Here is a 9,323-nt window from a genome sequence, read left to right as displayed (position 1 = left end):
TGACAGGGCGAGAGAGAGTCATGGACATATACACACTAACAAACGTAGTAAGGTAGATAGCTAGTGGGAAGCAGCCACATGGCACAGGGAGATCAGCTCGGTGCTTTGTGACCACCTGGAGGGGTGGGATAGGGAGGGTGGGAGGGAGGGAGACGCAAGAGGGAAGAGATATGGGAACATATGTATATGTATAACTGATTCACTTTGTTATAAAGCAGAAACTAACACACCATTGTAAAGCAATTATACCCCAATAAAGATGTTAAAAAAAAAAAAAAGAATGCAAAGCCAATCATTCACGTTCATGGCTGAGTATTTAGTGCACTGTGCTGAGTATGATTAAAAAATCCTTCTAGGGCTTCCCTGGTGACGCAGTGGTTGAGAGTCTGCCTGCCGATGCAGGGGACACGGGTTCGCGACTCGGTCCGGGAGGATCCCACATGCCGCGGAGTGGCTGGGCCCGTGAGCCATGGCCGCTGAGCCTGCGCGTCTGGAGCCTGTGCTCCGCAGCGGGAGAGGCCACAACAGTGAGAGGCCCGCGTACCGCAAAAAAAATAAACAAAAATAAAATAGGAGACAAAGTCCTTGTAGAGTCCGCATGGTCCTACGTTTTCTGCCCCTACTCACCTCAGTGACCCAGTTTCCTACAATGTTTCCATTTGCTCACTGAGATCATGTCCTGGAGCCCCTTCCTGTTCCTAGGGTGTGTCAAGCACACCTCCCCCTCCTCAGGACCTTCCTGCTCATCGTGAGGCAGGAGACAGATGGGCCCCAGGCCGAACAGCTGGAGTCTGTCCACTGTGGACAGATACTCCAAGCTGAAGAGAAGAGCTGAGCAACTGCCCAGATAAGAGACCACATATTTCTCATTCTCGAGGTCAAGGAGACCTTCCCATCTATACATGCACAGAAAAGTTTCTTGGAGGTCAAAAGGGGAGTGATGTCAACCTACCCATAGGCCTCTTTGCTGGAATCCATCTTGGCTAAGAGATGTGCACGCACACATGGGAGGATCCTGAGATATACCAAACACAGACTCAGAACCAGGCAAAGCAAGATGAATGGTCACAGGAAACCCGGAAGAAATGCCCCATATAAGTGATTTAAACTACCACGAGGGTGCGACTCTCTCTCTGAGCCCGCCCGTGTGTCTATGCACATGTGTGTCTATCCACGCGTGCTCTCTCTCGTCCTAATAAACAATTTCCTTGTTTCACTGCTTTCCGTTTCTCTGTGGAAATGCATTTTCTGCAAAGCTGTATGGGCCAGGGCCTTGTCACTGGCCACTGGTCTAGTGTCTAGGATTCAGCGCTCTCACTGCTGCAGCCTGATTTCAATCTCTGGCCAGGGAACCAAAATCCGGCTTCAAGCTGCTGCAGGCTGAGGCCACTCGGGATCCGTTGGAGTGCTGTCCCCAGAACGTGGGATAGCTCACACCATCTGCCCCCTTTCCTTGGTGCTTTCCCTGAGCTCTGCTCCTTGGGCTGCAGGGGGCTGGCCTCTATGCATCGCTTTACCAGGCTCCTTGTTCTGTGGGACGTAGGAAGGGGCAGGGAGAGTCAGTCTTCCACACCCCTCTGTCCCCTTCCTGCTGGGGGCTTGGGCAGTGGCTGCGTTCCTTCCCCTCCAGCCCCCTCTGCTGACAAGCAGCCCCTCTCCCTTGGCTACGGTTCTTGCTAGGTTCCAATATCACCACGCCTTTCCTCTGCCCCTTCAGGACTGTGCGTGGTAACGGCTTCCCTCTGTAGCTAGTCCCTGGGTACTCACCATCCCTTCCCCTTAATCCTACCTGTATCTATGTAAATAGTATTTTTATTCAACTCCCTCAATTACTCCTTGTGCCATCTGTCGCTGCTCATAGCTTACCTCCTGGGTGAAGCCTTCCACAAGAAGCTCTTTAAAACATAAGTCAGGGGCTTCCCTGGTGGCACAGTGGTTAAGAATCTGCCTGCCAGGGCTTCCCTGGTGGCACAGTGGTTGAGAGTCTGCCTGCCAATGCAGGGGACACGGGTTCGAGCCCTGATCCAGGAAGATCCTACATGCCGCGGAGCAGCTGGACCCGTGCACCACAACTACTGAGCCCGCGTGCCACAACTACTGAAGCCCGCACGCCTGGAGCCCGTGCTCTGCACCAAGAGAGGCCACCGCAGTGAGAAGCCCGCACACTGCAACGAGGAGTGGCCCCCGCTCGCTGCAACTAGAGAAAGACCGCATGTAGCAACGAAGACCCAACACAGCCAAAAGTAAATAATAAATTAAAAAAAAAAAGAATCTGCCTGCCAATGCAGGGGACATGGGTTCGAGCCCTGGTCTGGGAAGATCCCACATGCCGTGGAGCAGCTAAGCCTGTACACCACAACTACTGAGCCTGCGTGCCACAACTACTGAAGCCCGCGCGCCTAAAGCCTGTGCTCGGCAACAAGAGAAGCCACTGCAGTGAGAAGCCCACGCACCGCAACGAAGAGTAGCCCCTGCTCGCTGCAACTAGAGAAAGCCCGCGCGCAGCAACAAAGACCCAATGCAGCCATAAATAAATAAATTAAAAAACCAAAAACCAAAAACATAAGTCACACTTTATCTCCATGGTACTTACTACCACCTCATATATAATACATTAATTTTTAAAAATTGTGTGCCTCCCTTTATAGATTGTAAGCTCAAATGACTTTGTGTTTGGTTTCCTGATGTGTCTCCAGCTTGCACAAAATATGTGGTTAATAAATACTTGTTTCCTAATTCTAAAATATAGGAAATTATATTTGGGATTTCTTTTTCCTTCCAAGATTTTAAATGGTAAAGGCAGTGACTTAATGTCAACAGAAACCACTCTGCTCTGGAGAATAGAACTTAAGGAGAGGATGGAATATAAAAATCACAGGAAATCTACTGACCCTAGGTTAGGCTTATAGTAAAAGTAATTAGTATATTCCTGACCTAAGCAAGAACTTGAAGACCCTTAAGGGTCTACTTCCCTACCCTCCTGCACTGCTGGTGCGAATGTAAATTGATACAGCCACTATGGAGAACAGTATGGAGGTTCCTTCAAAAACTAAAAATAGAACTACCATATGACCCAGCAATCCCACTACTGGGCATATACCCTGAGAAAACCATAATTCAAAAAGACACATGCACCCCAATGTTCATTGCAGCTCTATTTACAATAGCCAGGTCATGGAAGCCACCTAAGTGTCCATTGACAGACGAATAGATAAAGAAGATGTGGCAAATATATACAATGGAATATTACTCAGCCATAAAAAGGAATGAAATTGAGCTATCTGTAATGAGGTGGATGGACCTAGAGTCTGTCATACAGAGTGAAGTAAGTCAGAAAGAGAAAGACAAATACCATATGCTAACACATATATATGGAATCTAAGGAAAAAAAAAGTCATGAAGAACCTAGGGGTAAGACAGGAATAAAGACACAGACGTGCTAGAGAATGGACTTGAGGATATGGGGAGGGGGAAGGGTAAGCTGTGACAAAGCGAGAGAGTGGCATGGACATATATACACTACAAAACGTAAAATAGATAGCTAGTGGGAAGCAGCCGCATAGCACAGGGAGATCAACTCGGTGCTTTGTGGTCACCTAGAAGGGTGGGATAGGGAGGATGGGAGGGAGATGCAAGATGGAGGAGATATGGGGATATATGTATATGTATAGCTTATTCACTTTGCTATACAACAGAAACTAACACACCATTGTAAAGCAATTATACTCCAATAAAGTTATATATATAAAAAAACGATTCTACTTCCCTGACATGTGAGGGCATATGGTAGAATTAGGAAGTCATGAATTAGGCAGTGTTAATGTTACCTTTTGTTTGTTTTTGTTTTTTTTTTTTGCCATACACGGGTCTCTCACTGCTGTGGCCTCTCCCGTTGTGGAGCACAGGCTCTGGACACGCAGGCTCAGCGGCCATGGCTCACAGGCCTAGCCGCTCTGCGGCATGTGGGATCTTCCCGGACCAGGGCACGAACCCGTGCCCCCTGCCTCGACAGGCAGACTCTCAACCACTGTGCCACCAGGGAAGCCCTAATGTTACCTTTTAAAACTACTTCAACTTAGGGGCTTCCCTGGTGGTGCAGCGGTGAGGAATCAGCCTGCCAATGCAGGGGACACAGGTTCAAGCCCTGGTCCGGGAAGATCCCACATGCCGTGGAGCAACTAAGCCCATGAGCCACAACTACTGAGACTGCGCTCTAGAGCCCGTGAGCCACAACTACTGAAGCCCGTGCGCCTAGAGCCCGTGCTCTGCAACGAGAAGCCACCGCAATGAGAAGCCTGCGCACCCCAATTAAGAGTAGCCCCCGCTTGCCACAACTAGAGAAAGCCGCGTGCAGCAACAAAGACCCAATGCAGCCAAAAAGAAATAATAAATAAATAAATAAATAAATACTACTTCAACTTAGTTGAAGAATCCAAATGGTAATAAATTATAGCAACAACAGTACAACAATACCAGAAGAGAAGTGTAAATGATGTGGAGAAAATACTAAGAATAAGCTGGCTAAAATTAAGCTTGAATTCTCTCTGCACAGATGATAGATTTTAGCATTTTTTTTTTAGATTCTTCTAATTGTGTAGATTATTCTGCTTAGTATATCATTATTCAAGTAATTTTAATTCATCTAAAATATCACCAAATTGATCACCAGAAATTAGTTAATAAACTCATCTTGATCTCTTTCTGGATTTGTTTATAGTATATAGAGTTCACATATTGAAGAGTAAGGCTAGAAAATCAAACTTCTTGTTGGAGTCTACTATTGATTTCTATTTTCAGACCATCTTTAGAGGATACCAAGATTGAGTTCTGTCAGTGTTCTGCTCTTTACTTGAAAAGAGAGCATGAAGCTTGCTATTCCCAAGAATTTTTGTCCCTTATAAAGTCAGCACTATGAGAAATATATCTCAGGTTATGAACGGTCCACTGCTTCCCACCTTGCTTCTTAAATTGGCCTGGGTTATGGCACCTGGCTGATTTTTTGTTTGTTGTTTGATCTCACAAGTCTTTGCCTTGTTTTTTATTTGGGAGTGGCTTTTGAATAATCACATGTTTGTGGAAGGAAAGGCTAAATGGACCCTAGAGATGGAAGTGCTCCAAGCGCAGAGCCCCATACTTGCAGACACTCGAAGTGTTCAATTTGGTGTACTGACTCACTGACTCTCAGCCTTTGCTGAAACTACATGAGGATTTTTAAAGCAGCACTGACGCCTGGATCCGACCTCCTGAGATGATGATTTAATTAGTATGCGGTACATCATGGGCACTGGAGCTTTTCAGAGCTTCTGTGTGTTCTAATATGGGAGAGAGTTGGAGGACCACTGATTTAGGGAAAATGAACGCCACTGGCATATCTTTAATGCAAGTTTCACCTGATTCTAGTCACATATAGCTTCTGCTGCTTTAACTCTAAAAACACCGTAGGTGCTCCTGCGTTCCCTCGCTTTGGTTCATTAGGAAACATCTCTGCTGCTCACTGCTTTTCTAAGAAACATGAGCTTTTGCTTTTCGGTGAGGAAGTTCATCAGAAGTCATGTGCAAGCTTCCTGATAAATCACACGAGGAGGGATCATATCTGCATCTTAGGTAGGGCTGTTTGGGGGAACATCAAGAAGGAAGGATGCTGCTCCTTGAAGAGAAGAAGAAACTCTCGGCTTGTGAATCTGCAACCACTGAACCCCAAAGTGGAGTGTTTTCATTGGCTTGTAGCCGGCTGTTAGTAAATTTCACAGTGCTTAATACCATCCATTTTCTCTGGGAGGGCATTAATATCCTCTTTCCCCACTTTTCTTTTCTGCTTGTTTGTCCCACTGGCTTTGTCATGGATATCCAAGATACAGAGAGACCAGGCATAAACAAAGAAGAAACTAAATGGGGAAAGGAGCTTTAGTATTGCCTGAACACTGCTATAGGCTTTAGGAAGGTAAAGACCAAATCTGCCATTTTTCGTGAAATGGAAATGCGCACACAGGTGGCAGAATGGAGTCAGGTGCAGAAGGTTATTATTTGTCTTGGACTTCATCTCCTTATAAGATTCTTTTCCAAACCTGACCAAGTGATTCTCTTAAGAACTTAATAGCTTTAACAGTCTAAATGTCCATCGGCAGAGGAGTGGATAAAGAAGATGTGGTACATATGTATAATGGAATATTACTCAGCCATAAAAAATAACGAAATAATGCCACTTGCAGCAACATAGATGGACCTAGAGATAGTCATACTGAGTGAACTAAGTCAAACAGAGAAAGACAAGTATCATATGATATCACTTATATGTGAAATCCAGAAAAAAGGGTACAAATGAACTTATTTACAAAACAGAAATAGAGTCACAGATGGAGAAAACAAACTTATGGTTACCAGGCAGGAAAGGGGGGAGGGATAAATTGGGAGATTGGGATTGACATATACACACTACTATATATAAAATAGAAAACTAATAAGGACCTACTGTATAGCACAGGGAACTCTACTCAATACTCTGTAATGACCTATATGGGAAAGAATCTAAGAAAGAGTGGATAGGACTTCCCGGGTGGCACAGTGGTTAAAGAATCCGCCTGCCAATGCAGGGGACACGGGTTTGAGCCCTGGTCCAGGAAGATCCCATATGCCACGGAGCAACTAGGCCTGTGTGCCACAACTACTGAGCCCACTCACCATAACTACTGAAGCCTGTGTGCATAGAGCCCGTGCTCCGCAACAAGAGAAGCCATCGCAATGAGAAGCCCGCGCACCACAACGAAGAGTAGCCACCCCCCCACCGCAACTAGAGAAAGCCCGGGCGCAGCAACAAAGACCCAACGCAGCCAAAAATAAAATAAATAAATTAAAAAAAAAAAGAGTCGATGTATGTATATGTATAACTGATTCACTTTGCTATACACCTGAAACTAATACACCGTAAATCAACTATGCTCCAATAAAAATTTTAAAAAAGAACTTAATAGCTTTAAAATGTCACCACACAAAGATAAAAATCATGGGGGAAAAAATTCAGTGGCTTCTGGAAGGCATTTGTGTTAACATTTTATGTGGAATTTTCAGGGGGTCACAAGAACCACTTCATCAAGTAAATTAAGAGCTCTTAAGTTCCTGGATGATAATGCAAGATAACTTAGTTTTAGTTGCTAGGGATGCACTTTACAAAATCTCCTTACATTGGCCTCTCAGGTTGTCCGCCCATGGGATTTTCACTGAGGAAAAGAGATCAAGGACCTCTAGAGCTTTTGGCACTGTTATGATGTCAAACGTAAAGAGGCTCAACCCTAGAGCTGGTGTCCAAGGGCTTGGAAGGGCAGGTGGATGGTGAGTGGGAGAACATGGGGGCACTGGGAGACAAAGAATTCCGGAATGAGTTAACTCTGGCATTTTAATATTGGTATTTCCTCCTCTTTCCATTGAAGAAGCACCTATGTATTTAAAATAGTTTCAAAGACACTAACACATAGTTGCTCCTCTTGAGTTTACCAAAATAACCACACGCGATACTTTCTAACTCCCACAAAAGAGCTATTTCATGCATGAAACCGTCATGGGTGGCAGTTAATATCATAATGTGTGTTTAGTAAGCTTATTAGCTCACTCTCTTCAGGGACAACCCTAAACAAAGCCTAGAAGTGCACATGGTCAATATTTATATTCGCTAGACACATTGGGATGGTTTGGAGCCTTTTCCAACAACAGCTGTGCAAATGGTTGAGGCTGAGGTCCTTTCTCAGACTTAAATCTCCATTTAGCAATTCCTGCATATGTCCAAACACTGAAAATATTTTCGCCTTTGATATGTAGGAGAATCCAATTTGGTATTTAAATGTCAAGCCAAGAGGGATCACCCATTCTCCTGCCTTCCCTCCCACATGTGGCTTTGTTTCCCTCCCTCGCTCTCTTTCTCCTGTGACAATGCACACTGCTCTGACTTCCCCTTGAGAAATTCCCAGAGCTTGCTCTTCTGTGCTGTCATAAACATAAAGGGTGAAACACTGGCTGGAAATGTAAACTTGGATCAAACTTCCAAAACACAACAGAACAATTGGTGGTCTTGTCGGGTCCAGTCCTTTCATTGGACAAAACCATAGCCTTGACTAGGTTGTACTGTTTATAAGGCTCATCCCCACATATAAACGATTTTTTTAAATTATGGGAGAGACACGTTTATAAACGCAATGAGTCTGTTTGGAAAAAGCAATTTATCTGTCTCTTGAATGGTTAAGCTTTTTCTCTTTCCTCTTTCCAGCTCCAATGCAAAACAAAGCACAGTGTGGCCTTTTAATTGAACAATGAACTTGTTCCATGCAAGAAAATCTTCACGGCACTTTAAATCATTGTGGGGAGAGTGTAACTGTTAGATCAGCCATGTTGCTTTATGAACCACGACTCTTGGAAAATATGTGCTTTTGAGACTTTGGGTCACAGAGACACGTGCACATGCACACAAAAAGGCAGACCCACATGCAGCTTCCAAAGTTTTGTCAGATTTTATTAGAAAAGGACCTTCTCCTTGGCTCTGCGTACACTATTTGTACCCTGCTAATTAACGAAGTGGAAGATCCTTGGTTTATGGGGTGAAAAGCCTTCCTGGCAGGATGGTCATCCATAAACCAGCATAATAAAGGGGAATGTGGGGATTACTGAAATTTGCCTCCATTTAAAGACAAAATATAACTCGGGAGATGTACTAAGTCATATCCACTGAGATTGCTGTTTGGAGAAAAAAGAAAATAGCATACATCAGAGAAATGCCTTTTGGAGACAAGGCTAATTAAGGCAGTGGCTAATAACTTTAGAAGTCCCTCTGCCCAGTTTTACCACCACAGTGAGAAAGGAGCAAGGGAAATATACAAGGCCACCCACTGGGACACGGATCCTTTCCCCTGTGCGTGTTCTCATTGTAAAAATATGTATGCCTACATGCATATGCACACATAGGAACTCCCGCACAAGTGCACACACAATCACACAGAGCTCACGATTACTTCCTGACAGTTCTTTCAGCTGATTCGAAGAAACAGAAAGGGGGGCACAACATCCAGTCTGCATTTAGTACGGACTTGTTCCAGCCCCCCTTCTCCCTTCTTTTTTTTTTTTTTTTGCGATACGCGGGCCTCTCACTGTTGTGGCCTCTCCCGTTGCAGAGCACAGGCTCCGGACGCGCAGGCTCAGCGGCCATGGCTCACGGGCCCAGCCGCTCGGCGACATGTGGGATCTTCCCGGACCGGGGCACGAACCCATGTCCCCTGCATCGGCAGGCGGACTCTCAACCACTGCGCCACCAGGGAAGCCCCTCCCTTCTTCTTGCTCTCTTT

At 45.2% G+C, this 9,323-nt stretch overlaps 1 protein-coding gene across 3 annotated transcripts in view; it reads right to left on the bottom strand.

Moving 5' to 3' along the window:
- FBXL7 (F-box and leucine rich repeat protein 7) overlaps positions 1–9,323 on the bottom strand; it is a 414,656-nt gene that overhangs the window by 32,428 nt on the left and 372,905 nt on the right. The gene's annotated exons all lie outside the window — the stretch shown is intronic.

This window comes from Monodon monoceros, unplaced genomic scaffold (assembly GCF_005190385.1).
Source record: "Monodon monoceros isolate NGI ecotype Baffin Bay Population unplaced genomic scaffold, NGI_Narwhal_1 Super_Scaffold_12, whole genome shotgun sequence".
Lineage (NCBI taxonomy): Eukaryota > Metazoa > Chordata > Mammalia > Artiodactyla > Monodontidae > Monodon > Monodon monoceros.
Note: the sequence above shows the minus strand (reverse complement) of the source record. Positions and strands in the feature narration are given on the sequence as shown.